This window comes from Mesoplodon bidens (genome assembly GCF_964165515.1).
Source record: "Mesoplodon bidens genome assembly, chromosome: 17".
In the NCBI taxonomy this organism is placed as follows: Eukaryota; Metazoa; Chordata; class Mammalia; order Artiodactyla; family Ziphiidae; genus Mesoplodon; species Mesoplodon bidens.
The window spans coordinates 63,409,750-63,431,609 of NC_138174.1; the positions used below are offsets into that span (position 1 = coordinate 63,409,750).

At 42.9% G+C, this 21,860-nt stretch overlaps 1 pseudogene across 1 annotated transcript in view; it reads left to right on the top strand.

Annotated features, from left to right (window-relative positions):
* Nucleotides 1-21,860, top strand: part of LOC308605044 (ATP-binding cassette sub-family C member 4-like) — a 112,540-nt pseudogene that overhangs the window by 13,884 nt on the left and 76,796 nt on the right. The window contains exons 5-11 of the transcript XR_014017928.1: nt 1,986-2,086; nt 5,373-5,573; nt 6,927-7,064; nt 7,871-7,908; nt 8,438-8,451; nt 10,653-10,799; nt 15,424-15,503. The product of XR_014017928.1 is annotated as an ATP-binding cassette sub-family C member 4-like (transcript). The remainder of the gene's footprint in view (nt 1-1,985; nt 2,087-5,372; nt 5,574-6,926; nt 7,065-7,870; nt 7,909-8,437; nt 8,452-10,652; nt 10,800-15,423; nt 15,504-21,860) is intronic.

A 21,860-nucleotide genomic window follows, 5' to 3' on the forward strand; every position in this document is an offset into this window, starting at 1 on the left:
TTTTGGACATAATGGAGCGATGGTGTATGTGTCTACGTCCTGGAGTCCTGCTTTTTTTTTTTTTTTTGTGATACACAGGCCTCTCACTGCTGTGGCCTCTCCCGTTGCGGAGTGCAGGCTCAGCGACCATGGCTCACGGGCCCAGCCGCTCCGCGGTGTATGGGATCTTCCCGGACTGGGGCACGAACCTGCGTCCCCTGCATCGGCAAGCGGACTCTCAACCACTGCGCCACCAGGGAAGCCCTGGAGTCCTGCTTTTGATCACAGACCCAGTGTCCAGCGTGTCCCCTTAGGACTTTTCTGTCCTGAGTCCAGAGCACATGACTGCTCGTGGGTTAGGAGAAGTGCAGGAGGGGCTGACGTGTACTGAGCGGATTGGTGGTTTGATTTCTCAGAACATGTGGTGAGTTGTCATTGGCCTTGTTTTGAGATGAAGACACTGAGGTTTAGTAGCTTGTCCGACGCTGTCAGGCTCGTGAGAGGGACTGAGCTGCAGCCTGCTGCCTCCAGACTCCGCATCTGGCTCACTCAGCAGTGGCCCAGGTCCCTGAGATTTGCTCTGCGAGGGGCTCAGGCACCCAGAATACACGCCTGGAGCCCTGCTCGTGGTCACCGGGGCCCCGGACCCAGCTACTTGCCTCACTGGAGGGGTTGTCGTCCCTTGTGGGATGGGCCTGGGGCTGAGTCCCTAGGGGTCTGCATTTAAAATATGGAGCAGTCTGAGGGGTTACTGTAAACACACACGCAAGGTTGGATACGGAGGGTGTTTGTTGGGCTGCACCCCGCAGCCTGCAAGGCCTGTGTTTGCCCAGCTTAGACCTAAGAAAGAGCCCGGAGTCAGCGACAGAGACACAGATGGTTCAATGGCCACGGTGAGCTTCCATGTCTGAAGCAAAGGTCCTGGAGGGACACCCCACCGTGTGTGGTGGACATGGCAGCAGTCTGGGCTCGAGGAGGGGGAGAGGGAAGATGACCAGTTACAGGGGAATTGACCTCAGGCTGGCTCATCGGTTACCATGGGAACCAGGGAAGGAGCACACCCCTCACTGCTCCTCTGGTAACCATAGTGGAGCGTTCTGTTCTGATCTAAAGCTAGAACAGTGATTAGCTGGGGCCTGGGGCAAGTGTGTAGGAAGGTCAGTCGTGTGATTGGCGTGTAGGTGAAGCAGGCACTGGACGAGCGGGGGATGGACAGAGAGCAAGAGAACAGCCATCTCGGGGGGCCTGACCACACAGGGGTCTTGGCTATAGAGAATTGCTATGTCTTTGAGCTGTTGGATAATTTCCACTGTGACTTGTGCTGTTTGGATTCTGTTCTTTCATTTTCATATTTGGAAGGTGTTCAGTCCTAATGAAAAAGGATTTGCTTCCTGGATGGGACTGGGAATGTCGTAGAGACGGATGGAGGCCACGCTAGCATTCATTTTCTGTCTAGTATTATCTGGGAAGAAGTGTCTAGAAAATGCACTCTGGCAAAGGTTACCAAGAATCTATTAATTTTTTTGTTGTTAATATGTACATTATATGTCATAAATAATCAGAAAACTAAGAAAAATGTACCCATTTTTATATGACATAAATCCGTCTTCTCCCATTCCCACAAGGTGATAAAATAGTGTTTTGGTTCAGTCAAGTTTTGGAATCTCAGTATTGCTCAATTGTTTTTCATTATGAAACATGTAAATAATTGTTAAGCTGAGTTTTTGAAAGAAAAAAACTTAGCTGTTGGTGCCTCTTTCACTGGACTGCTTTTTAGAATTTTTTTTTAGCAGAGCTAGATTCAAGTTTGCTGCTGATGAATTTGAGGCCTAGTCAGACTCATTGGCTTATATTTATATTTAATTTGTATTATTTATACTGGTATTTAAACTGCACATCTTTGACTGCTGTGTTGTCTTTGTCTCATTATGTTTCCAAATACAGGTTTTCAGTTTGGAGCACCCCCATTAATGTGCTTTTGCATGCTGTACCTTTTACATTTGTAGGTGTATTCGCCAAGCCTTGCACGAAAAGATCACAACCCTAGTGACTCATCAGTTGCAGTACCTAAAAGCTGCAAGTCAGATTCTGGTATTGAAAGATGGAAGTAGTTTCTAGAAGCCTGTGGAACTTGCTAGCACTCAGGTGTGTTGAAGGCCACGCCTCCCAGCAGGTCACTCTCCTTGAGTTCAGGGTAAACAGCCTCGTCTCCCTCAGCTTTATGCCCCCTTCTTCTCAGAGCTGGTATTCATGCCTTTGAGGATGAATCCGAAGACCTGTAGAAATGTCACTATTACACCCGAGGCCACGTAAACCCTAAAGTATATGAAAGTGCTGCACAGAGTTACTGAATTATCACTGTTCTAGTGAAGTGTATTAAGGATAACGATGCTATTTTATTTAGAACTATTCGTGTTCCCTTTCCACAACTTAAGTCAAAGCGTATTAGTATTTGGAAATTAGAGATACTAAGACCTGTTTGTATCCACGTGATTGTCATGCTTGGTTTGCCTGAAGAGCGCCTTCCATTAACACCAGAAGGGAGGCAAGCACCCTAGTCAGAGACGCCCACGCTGCTGCTGTAGCCAGTTGCTGGTCTCACTGCCCAGGCCCCTTTCTGTGCCCCACACCTGTGAGAGCCTGTGCGGCGGTAGGACAAGGCCCTGCCTTCGTGGGGCTTCTGTTCTTATGGGGACACATGTGATGACAGAGAGAGGGGGTGGGGCTGATATCCTGACTCTCTGGGGAGCTGGTGCCTCTCGGGCCTGAGTGACATGAAGGTGAGGCCATCCAGGCACCTGGGGGAGGGGGTCCTAAGGAAGGAGCTGAGCTGGCAGGTTGGAGGAATCGCAGGATGGCCAGCGCGTCTGAGGAGAGTGAGTAGGGGGTCGTGGAGGGCGCTGGTCTCTGAGCAGTGGGCCGCGGGCCAGGAAGTGGGATGGAAGCCGCTGGACGGTCCAGAGCAGGGGAGTGATGTGGTCTGACATGTGATTTAAAAGATTCCTCTGATGTTCACTGGAGGGGCGACAGCCAAAGCAGTTAGAAGTCTTAGTACAGTTGAGAAGACAGAAGTGTGGGCTCAGGCTAGTGTGTCAGTTTCTGGAGCTGCCATAACAAAATACTGCAAACTGGGTGGCTTAAAGCAACAGAAATTTATCATCTCACTGTTCTGGAGGCTACAGGTCCCAAATCAAGGTGCTGGCAGGGCCATGCGCTCCCTGAAGGCTCTAGGGGAGAATCCTCCCTTCCAGCTTCTGGAGTTCACCGGCCTTCCTTGTGGTTCCTTGGCTTCCAGCTGCAGGACTGTAGTCTCTGCCTCTGATGTCACGTGGCCATTGTCCCGTGTCTGTCTGAGTCTCTCCTCATAAGGACATCAGTCATATTGGATTTAGGGCCACCCTACTCAATATGACCTCATCTTAACTTGATGACATCTGCAAAGACCCTGTTTCCAAATAAGGTCACCTTTACAGGTGTCATGTTTATAGCTTGAACATGTCTTTTTTTTTGGAGGGGGGCACCATTCAACCCACAACTCCTAGCATGGTTAGGGGTGGATTGGAGATTAGTGAGAATTTTTCAGACTTGGTGGTGGTTTGATGCTTCACTCCTTGGCTTGTTTGCCTCTGTGCCTCAGCACCTCCATCCTTAACCACCGTCTGTTCCAATAGGCCCTTGGTAAACTTCCTGACTTATCTAATGAATTTCTGCTCCAAGTAAGATATTAAAATGCAGAACCTCTACCTCTCTAGAAGCAGTTCCATGGTCAACTGTTCTCTACCCCTCCAGGAATGGGGGGCTCAGATCTCTCAAGCTTGAGAGCAGTTGATTTCACACACAGAGGGGATGATACTAGTGTATAAAACCCCAGCATTGGCACTATTATGAGCACAGAATAAGTGGGCAGGAGAATAACCTATTCAGCCAGTCCCTAGATGTTTTAGGGTCCCCTTATTGCTTCTTTTGAGGACACTACCCTCAATTTTACTACTATCAGAACAACCATTTGTCCACTGGTGAGCACCCTTGGGTGAGTTGGGGGTCCATCCTTACTGTTAGTCTGGTCCCTCTCTCACAGCAGAGAGGGGTTGACTGCCCTCTCGTCCCCTCAGAATTATCAGTAATTGGCTGCCAAGTAAAATTGTGTCTTTGTACCATTAGTTGTTTCCTTGTGCATCTTACAGATACTAAGTGGAAAGTGATAATTTCATCAAATAGGGTGTATGAATTTTGCCTCTCAAGTGGAACAAGACACAGTGTATCATGAATAATTCTCTAGTTCTGCAGTGTCAGACAATGCCTGAAGGCTTCATTGGGCTTCTAGTGGACCACCTCGGGATAGAATGAGAGGGGTACCAGCTGGGGTTGTGGGCCACCTTCTTTACCTGACCTGTCTTAACCAGACATACCCTATTTTAATTGGTTTTTCATCCTGGGATTTTGCCCAATATTTTGTTTGCCACTGAATGAATCGGCTGAGTCTTGTTTCATGGGGTCAGAAAATAGTGAAAACATCTGCACATTATTTTATATAACTTTGTAAGGGAGGGAAACTGTGCAATGATATGTCACACGTGTTCAAAGAAAACGATTAGATTGGCTGTAGCTTAAGCAGTTGCCTGATTTGGGGAAACCTGGTTGGCTGCTTGTGATGGGTTGTGATCGATTCTGGCTTAGGTTTTGGTTTGCTGGCACAGGCTGCCAAGGCATTAGAGCCACCCCGGTCTCATGGCCTCCTTGTTTATTAGCTATTTCATCAGTTGGAAAATTGAATTTTCAGTTGGGAACTTCCTGTGTTTGTGGGGCAGTTGTGAAGACCATGAAGACGCAGCTCGTGGGTCCTCCGTCCAGGGCTGGTTCCTACATCGCTCGTCTCAGCGGGGCACATGATACTATGACAATGGTCAGCGAAGATTTGATGAGTGACCCTTACCTATGCAGATGTGCTCGTGCCCACCTCTGGGTCAGTCTTAAATTTCTTTCCTGGAATATCCTTCCCAATTGACTTTTTTAAAATCCTGCTTGTCACATGAGGCTTCTTTCAATTTCCATGTTGTCTAAGCAGACTGTGTTGATAATATCACCAGCCTCTGTGCTTTTTGATTCCCGAAGTGCCCACGGTAGTTATGTCAATGGCCTCCATTTTTAACACACGAGCACACATTTCTTTCATATCCCCCAGTACCTAACACAGGGTTTGGCAGAGATAGAATGCTCAGTTCTGTTTCGAGTTGAAGCAGATTTGTCAACCAGAATTCCAAACCTAAGGATCATTTTCTTTGGAAAATCATAATTTAAGACCAGTTAACTTTTCTTGATTAGTATTTAGAATACATTAGTATTATCAAATGCAAATGTATTCCTCTCAAATTCTTTATTTTAGGGCAAAATAGTGCAAAAGGGGACTTACGCTACATTTCCGAAATCTGGGGTAGATTTTGAAGATGTCCTTTTAAAGACGGTGAATGAGCAGGCTGAACTATCTCCAGTTCCAGGAACTCCCATTCTGAGGAATCAGACATCTTGAGTCTTCAGTTTGGTCTCAACAGTCTTCCAGACCCTCGTTACAAGATGCCGCTCCAGAGGACCAAGATGTGAGTTTCTCATCCTGCAAATGCCCTGGTCTGTCCACTCTTGGTGGACTCATGGACCTTCAGTCTGCTCTGCTCATGACATCTTTGTTTGTCCCAAAGTAGATCCAAAGTTTCCAAGGCCTTTTTCCATGGAATTGGTAGAATTAAATTGCTCCCTGAATGGGGTTCTCCCTTGGGCGTAGGATGGAGAATCTTATGGAGATCAGTAATGGGTGGACTGCTATGAATTTCTGGGTGTATGTGGCTCACACTGGTAGGAGGACTCTTCAGTTTACCATAGTTACATCCTACTTGCTGTGTTGGCTCCTGGGTTCCTTTATGCATCTAGAGGCGTGATGTTAAGACCTCCTTATATGGAGTCCTGCTGTGGCCCAAATTAAATCAGCTGCTTTCCTGTGTGTTAACTGGCACTGTAGGTGACTCATGGTATTATTTTGCCCCCTTGTCAGATGGTCTGTGATAGGCCAGAGGTAGCCTGTGCAAAGGACCTGACACACAACAGACAGTTTGGAATTAGTTCCCATCTTCCTTTCTTACCATTCAAGACCAAACCACATCTTATCCACCTCCAATCCCAGTGGCCAGCGTAGAGCCCAGGACATCCTTGGCTCCTGTGACTCTGGAATGCATTCTAAGTCCTCCAGACAGAAATGCACTAGATCTCCCTTAAAAACATACACAGGTATTCCTCGGTATCCAAACCCTCACTATCCAAACCCAGGATCCTGGATGATTCTGGTAAGTATTTAGATTAGTCCCTCACATTCCAAACTCAGGAATCCCTCTCTGAAATTCAGGAACCAAGTGGATTCTGATCATATGCTGTTCCCCTGCTATCCAAACTCACATGTCTCCAGCTCACCGTGTGAACTTAGTTTACTGTATTTGGCTAGTATTTTGAGTCCCAAGTATGTTTTATGTTTCCATCACTGAGTGACACAAATAATCTAGAGGGATACATTAGCTCCATATCATTTTGTGTATTATTATTTTGTGTATTATTTTAAGCTTCTGCATTTATACTTGAATCAGGTATGTTGTGTGTGTGCTGAGGCTCATGATCGATTTAAAGCAAAGCCACCCAACAGTGAATAACTTTGTGCAAATGATGTTTCCTTGTTTCTAATAGATTCCTAGGAATAGGATGGCTGGGTCCAAGGGTGAATGCATACATGGTTTTGCTAGATAGTTCCACATCCTTCTCTGTAGGAGATGGACCATCTTGCACTCCTACCAGCGTACGAGATGTGTCTGTTTCTCCACAGCTTTGCAATGGAGCGAATTGTTGAACTTCTAAAATTCGGGGGTTCATTATTTAAAATGTTGTCTCTCACTGTCATTTTTGCCTCGCAGACTGAGAACACACAGGTTACACTACCACTGCAGAGCTCTTCGGAGGGAAGAGTTCACTTTAAGACCTACATGAATTACTACACAGCCAGTGCCCACTGGCTTATCATTTTCCTTCTTCTAGTAAACATCGCAGCTCAGGTAAGTAAGGACATTTATTTTGGTTTGTGCCCTGAACTGGATATATATGTACTATTTATACTGTATTTATTTTATTATTATTTTTAATATGTATATCAAGAGATTTATTTCAAAGAATTGGCTCATGCGACTGTGGGATCTAGCTGGGTGAATATGAAATCAGTAAGGCAGGCCTGCGGGCTGATTCAGGCCGCTAACCCTGCAGTCTTGAGGCAGAATTTCTTCCCTTTCCAAGAATCCTCAGGTTTTCCTGTTCAGGCCTTTGACTGACTGGATGAGGCCCACCACGTTGTTGAGGGCGATCTCCTTTACTTAAGTTGACTGACTGTGGATGTGAACCACGTCTACAAAAGACCTTCACAGCAATATCTAGCCGAGCGTTTGGTTGAATCACTGGAGACTGGCCTGGCCAAGCTGACACAGAAAACTGACCGTCACAGAACCTGTCAAGCGTTTTTACTTCAAAAAATCCTGACATTTATACTATTACTACTGCATTTTGCAGTCCACTTGGATTTGCATTGAAATGCATCATCTGTGGGGATCAAAACAAGTGAGGCTTTCTGGTATCACATGTGCATGATAGAGAGCTTTCAGGAAAGAAAGGAAGTCTTTTAGAGATTTTAAAATGTCACATGCCCTTCCCTGACCTGTGGTTATCTGGGATGTGGGGCTTAGCCACTGACCTGAGCTGGAAGGACTGTCTCCGTTCTCTGGAGCCTTTTCATCACCCATTCTAGTGATGAGTGGGGTTTTGAGGGGGTCAGTAATGCCAGTGTTTGAGTGATTGTTGTTTCCTGCTCCAGGTTGCCTACGTCCTTCAGGATTGGTGGCTTTCATACTGGTGAGTGATTCCTGGTGTGACCCAAAGTGCTGTAAAATCAAGAAGCCGCAGTTTCCCACAGAGTCAGGGGGAGAGATGGGGCTTGTTCAGCCTCCTCTTCTGGTCCTCACGTAGTTTCCCCTGCTATCGTGATTCAAACTGAGTCTTTATAAGGTAGATGGACACAGGGCCTTGTGAGCTGGGAACCATTTTCCAGCATAAAACACATCTTCCAAATTGAGGGGTTTTTTTGGTTGTTATTTATCTGAATTCTATCCATACCACTATATATATATATATATATTTTTTTTTTTTTCTCTTTTGCGGTATGCGGACCTCTCACTGTTGTGGCCTCTCCCGTTGTGGAGCACAGGCTCCGGACGCACAGGCTCAGCGGCCACGGCTCACGGGCCCAGCCGCTCCGCGGCATGTGGGATCTTCCTGGACCGGGGCACGAACCCGTGTCCCCTGCATCGGCAGGCGGACTCTCAACCACTGCGCCACCAGGGAAGCCCAATACCACAATATTTGTTTCTTCCCTGTTCCATAGGGCGAATGGACAGCGTACACTGTGTGCCGTGGTGTATATGGAAAAGGAAGCCTAATTGTGGTGCCTGATCCTGACTGCTACTGTACAGTGTATTCAGGTAAAATCGAGTAATCTGGTCTATTATACAAGAGTCTGAGGTGCTTACAGTGAGCCTGTGTGAGCAACGAGGGCTTCCAGGAGTCATTCAGTAATGTCATAGCGGGTTAAGAGTCTGAGTTGCATTTACTCTGTGAATTAATTAGAATGACTATTTTTAAAATCTACTAGAAGAGAGAGGTTGAATGAAGACTCTTAATTTGCTCTGTACTGGATTTTGGAAGTTAAACCAGGATTGCACATTCAGAAAATCAGCCACTAGAAGTATGTGGCTATTGTCTATTCTAATAGGTTGCTTTAGCTAAATCTTATCTCATTAGATGGATGGGCAAGAGGATTAGAAACAGATCCCCACCGTGTGGTTCAGATTGTTCCAATTCTGTCTGAATAAAACCTGGCTGTTATTGAACTTGGATGAATCCTTTGGCAGCAAGGGCCCCCAAATAAAAGCATTATTTCCTCACAGGTATGCAAAGCCCCCTTTCCCCATACTGCTCATCTCTTGGGCTTCACTAATTACTTAAGAGGGAAGCTAAGCAGGGAGAAATCCAGTGTCTGGGAATTAGGATTGCTTCTCTTTCTTACCTTGAAATTACAATGTTATCATGTCCGCAACTGTGTGATTAATTTAGCATCTGGCTTGCTAGGCTAATATTAACACGGCTCTCTGCTTTCAAAAGAGTGCTTAGAATATATGTAGTGTTACATACGTTTTAGAGGAAATACTCATCTAAAATATTAAATATTCCCATGGGAAACCCTCATACAAGCTTTCTGCAGAGATAGAGTGTGATATCTTTGTAAGAACCCACTCATTGAAATTTGGTGTTTATTGTGTTGATCTCTTGCTAAGAAACCTAAATCCATTAGTTGTTTACCTTCTGAATTGGTGGACTATGGGAACTTAAAGGAAGAAGAAAGGGAATCTGTTATACATTCACATAGGATGATGGGCTAAGGCAAATGCATGTTGATGGAATTCAGGAATTTGAGCAGCTTTCAGAGTTGAAATAAGCGATGTGTCAGCTGGAGGGGAGAAAAGAAGTACTTGATGGAATATTTATTATAGAAGTTATGTCCACTCTATTTATCACTGTCAGTTCAAGAGATGTAAGGGCTATTTTAATTTTTATATGCATAGCAGGTACTCATTTATGTTGTTAATAAAATGTAAGTTTAAGTGATTATGTTCATTTCCAAATGCTTTGCATTTCTATAAAACACTTAGAGATTAGTTGCTCATTTAGATTAATTATGTCATGTTAAAATATAATCTGTAGGGGCTTCCCTAGTGGCGCAGTGGTTGAGAGTCCGCCTGCCGATGCAGGGGACACGGGTTCGTGCCCCGGTCCGGGAAGATCCCACATGCCGCGGAACGGCTGGGCCCGTGAGCCATGGCCGCTGGGCCTGCGTGTCTGGAGCCTGTGCTCCACAACGGGAGAGGCCACAGCAGTGAGAGGCCCGCGTACCGCAAAAAAAAAAAAGAAAAAAAAGTATAATCTGTATTTTCTTGCAATTCAATTATTTAAGAGATTTTCTGCTTGCAACTTAATATGATGTTTTCATACTCTTTAAAGCTACTTGGGCCTGGAATTAACTACTTTACGTGGAATTAAATTTTGATGTAAATTTACCATTTACAAGGAAATGGTGAATCATTTCTCCTGTTCCCTGTTAATTCATGATGGTACCAAAGCATTCCTCAATTTTAGATTATGGGACATGTTTTAATTAGTAAGATTTGAAATACGGAAAAAGGAAGATTAACTACTTTTTATAATTTTCTTTCTTCTGAGTTTTTATTAGAAGTTGTAATTGAATTAGAAAAGCATAGAATGAAATTGTGGTTTATACATGATTTTTTTTCCCATGTGGTTTCTGTTTAATGAGAGGAACATAGTGATTTTTATATTCTTCCTTAAATGTATCATGTGAATGTATTAAACTCTTAAGTAATCCATTATATATATAAATTTATTCTATATTCTATTTATGAATTTATATATAAATTATATTTATAGAATAAAATACATAATATCTTTATAAACTGCCTGCCATGCTTTAGCATCATGGAAGGAAAGGCAGAGATCTTGTGCTGAATGACGTTTCTTTATTTCAGTTCTAACTGTAGGTACTGTCCTTTTCGGCATCACAAGATCTCTGTTGATATTCTGCGTTCTTGTTAATTCTTCACAAATTTGGCACAACAAAATGTTGGAGTCCATTTTGAGAGCTCCGGTATTGTTCTTTGATAGAAATCCAATAGGTAAGTCGGACACCAAGTTTCTCAGCATATATATCTTGTTAATGCATTTAGTGCCTGATTACATTTGATATTTGAAATTGGAGAAGATTCTTGGGAGAAAATCACTGTGCATGTTGATCCATCTTGTACAAAAAGCTTTACTGATATTTTTTTCCTACCAGAGAAAATCTGAATATAAGATCATATAAGCTTTTATTCCAATTTATGTGTGTGTGGAAAGATAAATGAACGTTCACTTTGCAGAATGATTTAGGAATCCATTTTTTGTGTGGTGTATGAAACACCCTACATTCGATACAAATGTGTTTCAATGTTGTTGAAGAGTTGCTAAAACGTTGGCTGTGTCACATGGTGTTAAGCTAGGTTGTCCCCTCGGAAGGAACTTCTTACAGAGAATCTCTACACGAGACAGGCTGTGTGTCTCTTTCTTTCATTTCCCATCCATGTCTGGGATCACAGTGCTCTGACATGTGCCTATACTTTGAGGTTTACCTAACATGGTAATGAGCGTGGTTCAAGATGGCAGAGTAGAAGGCCGTGCACTTACTACCTCTTGTGAGAGCACCGTAATCACAACTAACTACTGAACAGTCATCGACAGGAAGACACTGGAACTCACCAAAAAAGACACCCCACATCCAAAAACAGAGGAGAAGCTGCAATGAGACGGTAGGAGGGGCGCAATCACAGTAAAATTAAAATTGTACGTAATACGTTATAGACTTGTTTCAGACTCGTTCGGGTTTTTTCTACTTCTGACTTGACAAATATGCCACATTCAACCTTCTGATGAACTTATTAACTCTTGGGGATATGTTCCTAGAAATGGAATTTTGGGGTCAGAAGGGATGCACTCCTAGAGTTTATACATATTGCTCAGCTATTCTCCCAAATCTGCCTGTGCAGAGCGATGTGGATTTTCATTTTACACATTTTGTGTAAAATGGATTGGATTCACATTGGATTCACATTTTGTGTCCAAAATGTGATCTGGCCTCCAGAATTTACTGTTATTGTTGGCTTCATGATTCACTGTATCCTATGCAGGATAGGGGAGGTGGTGATACCAATTTACCCCAGTACCTGGGGCACTGATTTTAATCCTGAGCACAAGGCATTAAACTGAGACTGGCCATCTGAGTCTGGTCAAGAGGCAGCGGCCAAGATAGGACCCCGAGCCTTATGAGGGATCATTGAGGCACCAAGGAGTAGTTGCTGGAAAGGATATGATTCACTTCATTCAAGTATTTGCCATATCAAGACAAATTAGGTTCATTTTGTGTGGTTATAAGGGCAGAAGAAGCGGCAGAGGTTGGATGTTCCAGGAAGGCAAGATTCGGTTTGATGTGAGAAAGCCCTGTCTAACAGAACAGACTGAAAATGGATTGGGTTCCCCATGTTCATGTGAACCCCCCTTCCCTCTACCTCCCTGGAGATACTCCAGCAGGGAGCACGTGTCCTTTGGATGAAGAGTCCTGGCATGTGTGTGAAGGGAATTCATTGTAAGGATTTCATTTGGAGACTTTTGAGAAAACTTTAACACTATGAGGCCATGAACATGAAATCCCAGCTCTGTTTACAACAGTCTATCCCTAAGCCTGTTGAAATACTCTGCAAATACCATTCATTCTCTTAATGTTTCTTAGTGCAAGGAAGTAGCTACTGAACTTTCTGATTTCACATTTTCTACACTCAGCTCATTGGTGAACAAGACTTCTTTAGTTTTTTGACCTGCTTTGACATTCGGTTCCATTTTTGTAGTCATTGTATGTGGGGAGATAGTTTTTCTCATTGTTTTTGTTTTCCTTGTATTTTACACTTTTTGCCAACCCTGGGTCTCTCAGACCTTAAGACTTGCACATCTGGTGAAAGGTAAAGGGGTAGTTTTCACTTACTGTTCATCCCTAAATAGCCTTTTCATCTTAAAAAATTCCTGTACTGCTTTCAACACTTACTAAGACAAATCATACTTGCAGTGTTTCTGAATCCTGCTATGTTAAAAAGTTGCATTTTTCCGTCAAAGAAATCACAAGCCTTTGAACTATGTCTTTTGTGACGTGTATTTTCCTTATTTCTATATTGCTACTTTGGGAAGTTAAAAAATGGCTGGGAGGCCGCAAAATCCATAAGAATATGTGGAAAAAATGCCCATCTGATTTTAATGTTCCTAAAGCAGAATTGATTAAATGATTCCCATCTTCTTGCCCCTTGAAATGTGATCGGGGAAATAGCAGAAAGGGGGGTCACCTGACCGCTGGGAAGAAATGCAGACTCTCTAGCTCCCCCCAACACTCCTGAATCAGCAAGTGCATTTTAACAGGTGGACATTCCTACAGTGTCTGGTAGACTTTCCGAGGTGACATGATGCTGCAGAGCCTGGGGGGAATAGTCATTATCTCTTGGTGGTTGAGCACCTGTGAACTCACCGGGCATTGTGACTGGGTTCTTTCACCTGCATGAGCCCATTTCATCCTGAGAATCACCTTCTAAAGCAAGCATTCCTAGAGGCTCCGAAAATTTGTCCCTGGCCCTCCAAACGTGTCACTAAAAGATGGTTTCTGGAGTCTGTATTTCCTAAGCCTGAGACAGGAGAATTGAGGCCCAGCCTGTAACGGCCTGGCCTGGCCAAGGGCGAAAGCCTCCAATGTCTGCAGCCCCCGGCTTGGGTGCACCCTGTGCTTCCGGTGAGCCAGGCGCCCCGTGGAGGACAGCAGAGCCGGCTCATCCCGGCAGCGGAAACTCAGCGCCCAGCCTCTGCTCATTCAGTGTCCAGCTGTGGCTTGGTGTGAAGGGTCTCGGGAGAAAGTCACCTCTGACAGAGGTCAGGAAGAGCACCTAGAGGTCCCACATCTCACCTGCAGGCTGGCTTCCTGGAGCCTCAATCATGAAAGAAGTTCAGGGGCCTAGATGACATATTTCTCAAGAGTTGCTACCCCAAAATAGGCTATATGTTTGTGTGTGTGTCTGTGTGTCTGTGTGTCTTCAGTTTCTTTAGATTTAATCATAAAACAACTAGTGTTGACTGAAAAAAAGTGTACAACCTAAAAGTTGAGAGTTATGCTTTATTTTGTGGACAAAACTGAGGACTTAAGCCCGGGACACGCCTCTGAGATAGCTCTGAGACACTGTTCCAAAGAGGCAAGGCCTGCGGGGCGGGGGGAGCCAGGATACATAGGAGTTTTTGCAACAAAGAACAGGTAGTCAGCATATCAAAAGGTTACTGTTAATAAAAGAAAACCAGATGTCTCAAGTTAGGGAATTCACTGCTTTTCTATGTATGGGAAGATGCAACAGTCTAGGCTCACTGAAATCATTCCTTTGATGTGCACCTCAGCTATCTGGGGCCAGTATCCTGTGTTTTCTCATCCTGAGTTTCCTCAGGGTGCACCATCGCAGGGTTAGCTGCAGTGCCTGATGGCTGCAGTATCCTTTGTTTACTTGATATGGCAGGCGGCATTTTTAGTTCACATTAGATATTTATTAGAAATTATTTCTCATCTTCCAATCCTGCAGCCTTTAGGATATACTGTTTTCGTGGATTCTGAGAAGGGAAATAAAATTAATGATCATCTTTAGTCACTAAGTAATATTTCTGTTTTCCTGCTTCCATCCCTCTGGTCTTCTTGGATGCTTAAGCATGAGTCTGTGTTTGTCACACCCAGTGCACCTCTGAAAATAACAACTTATTACCCCAGTAGTAAACTCACAACTTAGAAATGGCAGGAATCTACAATTTCCCAAAACGTGAGGTCCTGTGAACCATCTGGAGGGAAAAAATTACAGAGAAGTTATAATTATGTTTATTTAAAAAGTATCACTTAGCAAAATTACTTTTGATAACTAAAGCAAAATTAGTGTGACAATTAGGATTAATTTAGGTATTGTGCAACTGCTTATTTGCTGACTTAGCACTTGGAATGAGTCTTAGATGGGATGGATCTAAAAGGAGGGAACATTCTCAAATCCACCAGCCCTTCCCGTTATTGCCACATGATTTTCTCCCTATTCTTTTTTTTTTAAAATAAATTTATTTATTTTATTTTTAGCTGCGTTGGGTCTTCATTGCTGCACGCGGGCTTTCTCTGGTTGCAGTGAGTGGGGGCTACTCTTCGTTGCGGTGCACGGGATTCTCAGTGTGGTGGTTTCTCTTGTTGAGGAGCATGGGCTCTAGGCATATAGGCTTCAGTAGTTGTGGCACGTGGGCTCAGTAGTTGTGGCGCGCAGGCTCTAGAGCACAGGCTCGGTAGTTGTGGTGCATGGGCTTAGTTGCCCTGTGGCATGTGGGATCTTCCCAGACCAGGGCTCGGACCCACGTCCCCTGCATTGGCAGGCGGATTCTTAACCACTGCACCACCAGGGAAGCCCCTCCCCCCAGTCTTTTATAATAAAAACCAGGTTTCAGTTTCAGCTCTCCCACCCACTGCCATTTGGTGGCATTTTTGTTTCTCTTTAGATATCATTCTGTTTTCTCTTTCTTTACCACTGACATTGGCTTATTTCATATGAATCTGTAATATATTACATACATATACTTTAAAAATATTGTTTTGATTTGTTTGTGAGTTGTTCTTCTTAAAGGGCCTGTCTGGGGAAATGAGTAATTTCTCATATCCTGTTCTTGCAGGAAGAATTTTGAATCGTTTCTCCAAAGACATTGGGCATATGGATGACTTGCTGCCCCTGACATTTCTTGATTTCAGCCAGGTAACGTGACAGTCATGTCAGAGTTCTCACAGCACAAAGCAAAGTGCCTGTTTTTCAGGGCCTTTTCACAGGGGCTGAGATGGGCCTTTCAGCCCGATGGTGTTATCTTAATTAAGTAAAAGGCCACGTTTGTAAGAGAAAGGTGTGGTTGTAGTCGGGAGGCTGAGTTAACATGAGTGACGCCTGCTGTAGGAGTGGCTACACAGTCACGGTCAAGGTTGGTTCGAAGCAGCTACATGCTTGGTAAGTGGTTCTCCCGCTGCCGTTCAGGTATCCGGCGTGGATTCCCTTTACTGTGAGCACATTTCACAACAGAGAATCACCTCTCATGGTAGCCTAGATTAACTAAATTATGCATCGGATTACCACAAAGGACAGATATTTACTGCACCAGTTTTTTTTTTGGATAAAGCCAGGTGTGGTTACTTACAAAGAAAAGAATAGTAATAATAAGGTGAAAATTATACTTTAACAAGGACAATAGAGACCGGTTATGGAAGATACAAAGCCTTTAAAAGCAAGTACCTTTAAGCCAATAATTTGAGTAAGGGATCAGAGTCATCTCAGAAAATGTCTTTTTTGTTTTTGTAGACAGCTTTTCTTTTCACACGTTGATTGCTCTGTCTTAAGGTGTCTTTTTAAAAAAAAAGACAGAAATACCCACAGGAATATCTTGTATCCAGCCTTTGTTTTGTCTGTGAGCTTGAGGTTCTAAAGAATAATGCTGGGTCATCTCATCTCTCATCCTCTCATTCAGTATTGCTGCTCATGTGGGATGTTTTTTCTGTCACTGAATTTTGTCTCCTTTAAAGTGATTCAGGCTGTGGGGACTTTCTTCATTAATTAATTAATTTTGGAAATGAAATGTATTTATCAGAAGCTGCACAGAGACTTGCAGCAATGAATATCTCACTGCAAACAGCAGAGCCTATGGGCAAAGGCTTCCACTGTTTACCAGCGTGAGCTAAGCTGTGACTCAGGGGCAGATTACTTTTACTGCAAAGATGTTTGATGGGATATGTCTGATTTTTTTTTTCTCTTCTGCAAACTTATTTTATAAATATGTCCTGCTGGGTTAAGCCACGTGATTTATCCCCAGAAGCAGTCTTTCACTATAACGGTGTCACATTTTGACAGTGATTATTAATTACATTGAGATTTTGTGAGAAAGGTTCTGTCTCTTTGCTACTACAAGCAAGGCCAAGGTTAGGTTTCCAAAGCTGGCCGGCCCACCGTGTGCTGAGCCCCTGGTTAGTTAACCATCATGATCAGAATCCGTCACATGTTTTTGTATGACGTATAGAGGGACGGGGATAGATGCTACCTGATTTCAGATAAGACACGCGCAGTCGTGTGAGGAGAGAAAGTTCTGGCCTCACTGATTCCCAGTCCCAGCTGTGCCACTTTTAGTTCAGTTATCTTGAAGTTTGGGACCTCCAGGGGGAGGCGTCCTGCAGGTCATTGGACGTAAGAGTCTGGTGTTTGAGAGAGAGACCTGGGATGAGTATAGCACCTGTGTATTCTTCACTGAGCAGGTAAAAGCTGAATCTGTGACAATGGATAAGATTGCCCAGAGAGAGTGAAGCATTTCGGGAGCAGAGATCCTTATGGAAGCCTCCATATTCAGAGAGGAAGCAGAGAGAGGAGGGCAGCAGAGGAGACACACAAGGAAGAGAGGAGGAAATAGGTTGGGGCACCGAGGAAGGACAGGCCTGTTCAACGCAAAGGAGAAGGTAAGTCCCTGGAAAGTTGTCAGTTGATTTAGAAATCAGGAGGCTTCTGGTGACCTAAGAAGCAGGTTTCAGATGGGAGGGGCCAGACTGCAAAGGGCTGAGAATGGAGGAGGCGTGGAGGAAGCTGAAGGGAAGGCAGGCTACCCTTGGAAGGAGTTTGAGTAAAACCAGAGAGAGGCCCATCTGGAACGTAGGGTCTGCGGAGGCGTTGCTGGTTGGGTGTTTAGTTTTGGGGTTGGGGGTGTGTGGTGGGTAATATTTTCCTCTGTTGCTCCTTCCCCTCCACAAACAGGGATTAGCGTTGACGCCCTGAAGTGCAGGGCTGAGTCAGGCCGGAATCCTCCCCGCCAGGCCCCCAAGGGGAGGGAGACACACAGAGATGCACCCCTTGCTGCCTTTGGAATCCTAACTGTGGCAGCGCCCTGGCGCAAGTCCTGGAAGGCAGACTGGGTGTGGGGCTGGAGGTAGTGAGGGAGCCTGGTCCAGGAGGTGGGTGTGGCCTCTAGAAAGCGACCTTTGATCCCAGATGAGAGGTACAGGCTGCTGTGGATGGTGGGGCAGGAGGGGCTGCTGAAGCCGTGTTCCCAGTGGGAACCAGTCTTTTCTCTGTCGTCAACTGAGAGTGGAATCGGGAAGGGGCTTGAAGGTGTTGTTTGTTCAGTTCTGTTTTAAAGGACATAGTTGGTGCCAAATGTGTTCGAACTCATTTTTGATGATTCTGCTTATCCTTGGTATATTTGATAAACCTTGGAAGATACTTGATCATGTTCATTTTTATTTTTACTACTTCTAAGGTGTTTATTCCATATACTTTTCCTCATCTAATTCCTTGTCATTCCCGTAAATGAGATATCAGATAATTCATTTAATATTTTGTAATAGTGATGCCAAGTATGGCTGATGAAAACCCTGGATCCTGAGTCGTGGTCCACACTGCAGGACAGTCCATTCCCACAGGCAATGTCATTCAGAGACCACATCCCAACAGAGGGGTGATCACGAATTGGTACACCATCATGTACACTGACTCTTGCAGCTACCAGATATGTTGCCTGTCCAGTCACATTATAGTTGCTGGCCAAAGTGGAGCTGTTTGCAATTCCAAAGGAAGAAGGAAGGAAGCATAAAAAAAGAATTATGTAGTGTGATTCCACACGATAATCATTTATGACGTCAGCAGCTTTAAAGTGTGGTAGAGTGGGGACCCCCACAGTCTCCCTTTCCAAGCTTGAGTCCTAGCTCTCCCTCTTACTGTCTCTGCCCCACAAAGCCACACCTCCTTATCTGTAAAATAAAATAATACCAAATTCTGTAAGGGTTGTTGGGAAAACAAAATGAAGTCATTTTAATAAAATTCTTTGCATAACATCTAAGTGCATGTTGAGCACTAAATAATGGGTGGTTATTTTTTAAATACCACATGTAGGGACTCTCCTGGTGGTCCAGTGGCTAGGACTCCATCCTCCCAGTGCAGGGGGCATGGGTTCGATCTCTGGTCAGGGAACTAGATCCCACATGCCTCAACTAAGAGTTTGCATGCCACAACTAAAAGATCCCACATGCCGCAACGAAGATCAATGATCCTGTGTGCTGCAACTAAGACCCTGTGCAGCCAAATCAATAAATACATAAAAATTTTAAAATAAATAAACACCACATGTATTTTTAAGTAGGAGAAATAGTCTGATAATGGCATTATGTTGCATTAAAATTATTGTCACAGACAGTTTCCAGGCTCATAAATATCGCCTCGTGAGTTTGTATTACAGAGATTCTAGGTTTGTAATCCCTGAAGATTTTAATGGACATTTTCCCATGTAGACTCACAGAATAAAAATCAATTATTTTCAAGATAGACCATTGAGCACGAAATATTTCAAATTAATGTAGTTTTCATACGATTTGCCAGAGTCCCAGATAACACTGAGTAAGGAATCTTAATTATCTACAATGCTTGTCATTAAAATCATCACTTCCAAGAAGTCTTCCTATTAGTAAAATAAGTAAAGATGAAGGTAAAATGTGGAAGTCAGGTTTAGGCATTTTAATTTTGTTTTAAAAAGTTTGGGACTGCTCTGAGAATGTGAACTTGCACACAGCTGCCCTCAGCAAAATGCTGTAATTTATTGAGGAAAATTGAATTGCAAAACCTTTTTCCCCACACACCCCTCATTCAGGGAAAAAAAAAAAATCAGCAGCTTGGCTGAGCTTAAACAACTGACTTTTCATATCCTTTCATGGACACAAAGGGCTAATCCTGAGGCTACTTGAGCCACCAATGCTGGCAGTGGCGGGGACCACCATGGAACGTGTCATTCCCTCCTCACCACACACAAAACACATTGACTGCAGCTTTATGAAGTGAAAATGCCCAAGAAAAAGAAAATGTGAAGGAGGTGTTCTCAGTCATTTCTTTCCAGAGGGGGGAGCACAAAAGAACAAGCTGCTGCATCTGGATATTGAGAACAAAGCAAGCCTGAGACCAGGGCATAATAGGGTTGGGTCACTTGCTTTTATAGAAGCAAAGAGTGGAACTGCCTTTACTTGTCTCAGTACCACTGACCCTTGCATTTCATTGTGTAGAGATGTCAGGGAAAGTGTGTAGAAAGCATCTCAGCCTCTCTCACTGAACAATGACTCTGTCATTTTGAGGTTTCTGTGGTGTGTTGATCCCTTCCCCACCCCCTCCCTCAAATCCCCATTGGAGATATTTATTTTAATATATATTTAATACTATTCCTTTGTGAATAGTTTCTTCCAGTCTGTGGCTTGCCTTTTTACATCCTTAATGGAGATCAAGTTTCAATTCTGATGAAGTCTAACATGTACCCTTTTGTTTCTTTTGTAGTTCATGTTTTTGTATCCTAAGAAATCTTTTTATCCTTAGGAGCGTGAAGATATTGATACTTCCCTATTCTACCTTTTTAGAAATTGATGATGCATCTTGCGTTGTTTTTTGTGTATGGAAGAGTAGTACATGGTTGAGGTTTATTTTTTTCCAGTTATTCTAGCCACATTTGTTAAAAACACTTTTATGCACTGAATTGGCGCCTTGGTTAAAAATCATTTGACTGTATTTGAGGACGTCTGCGTCTGTATTCTTTATTTTGTTCCACCGACCTGCTTATCTATCCTTATATCAATACTGCAGTCTTGGTTATTATACATTTTAGTAAGACTTGAAATCCAGTAGTTTCGACCTGTTTATCTATCCTTATACCAATACTGCAGTCTTGGTTATTATACATTTTAGTAAGACTTGAAATCCAGTAGTTTAAGTCTTCTAATTTTGTACTTCTTTGTCAAGCTTGGTTTTTTTTTTTTTTGCTTTTTCTTTTTTTTTCAAGCTTGTTTTGATCATTCTAGATTCTTTTCTGTGTAAATTTTAGAAGCCTTTTCAAGTTGTTTTTTCCTGCTGGAATTTTTATTAATATTTTCTTTTATCTATAGATTGATTTGAGGAGTCTGAGTCTTATCAATGTTGAATCTGCAATTATGAATATGGTACCTCTCTACTTATTTAGGTTTTCTTTAATTTTAGGAATGTTTTGTAATTTTTAGTATAGACATCTTGCACTTCTTTGGTTTAACTTATTCCTGAATATTTGATGTTTTTTTCATGACATTATTGTACTGTTTTTAATACCGTTTTCAACTGCTTGTTGCTAGTTTATAGAAATACAGTTGATTTATTTGTGAATTCATTTTGCATTTCCTGGAGTTGGTGGTGGTGCTTTTAAAAATTCTGTAGGATTTTGTACATAAACAATTATGTCAGCTGTAAATAATGACAGTTTTACTTCTTCATTTCCAATATTTATTTTCCTTTCTAGACTTATTGTTTTGGCTAGAGTTTCCAGTACACCATGGAATAGAAGTGATAAGACATTCTTGTACTCTTAGGGCAAAATCTTTCAATATTTTTTCATTGTGAATGATCTGAACTGTGATCTTTTAGGTAGATATCTGTTATCAGATTGAAAACTTTTCCTTTAATTCCTCAATTGCCAAGAGTTTTACTTTTTTTTTAAAATCAAGAATAGGTGTTGAATTTGGACAAATGTTTTTTCTACATCTCTTCAGATAATCATATAATTATTCACCTTTATTCTTTTAATGTGAATTATAGTGATTGGTATTTGAAGGTTAACCTTACATTCCTGGAATAAACTCCACTTGGTCATGATATAGTATCTTCTTTTTTAATGTATTATTGTATGTAATTTGTTAATGTTTGGCAAGAATTTTTGTTTCTGTTGTTCATGAGAATATTGGTCTGTAATTTGCTTTTCTTGAACTATTTTGTCAGCTTTTGGTATCAGAATTATGCAGGCCTCAAAAAAGACATAGGAAATATTTCCATTTTGTGGTGGTCAGTTTTACGTGTCAACTTGACCAGACTACATTCCACAGTTATTCAATCAAAAGGTAATCTAGGTGTTGTTGTGTAGGTATTTTGTAGATGTGATTAAAGTCCATAATCAGTTGATTTTAAGTAAGAACGATTATCCTGGATAGTCTGGGTGGGCACAGTTCAGTCAGTTGGAAGGGCTTAGGAGCTAAGCCTTCCCTGAAGAAAAAGAAATTCTGCCTGTGGGTAATAGCCTCAGCTCCTGCACAAGAG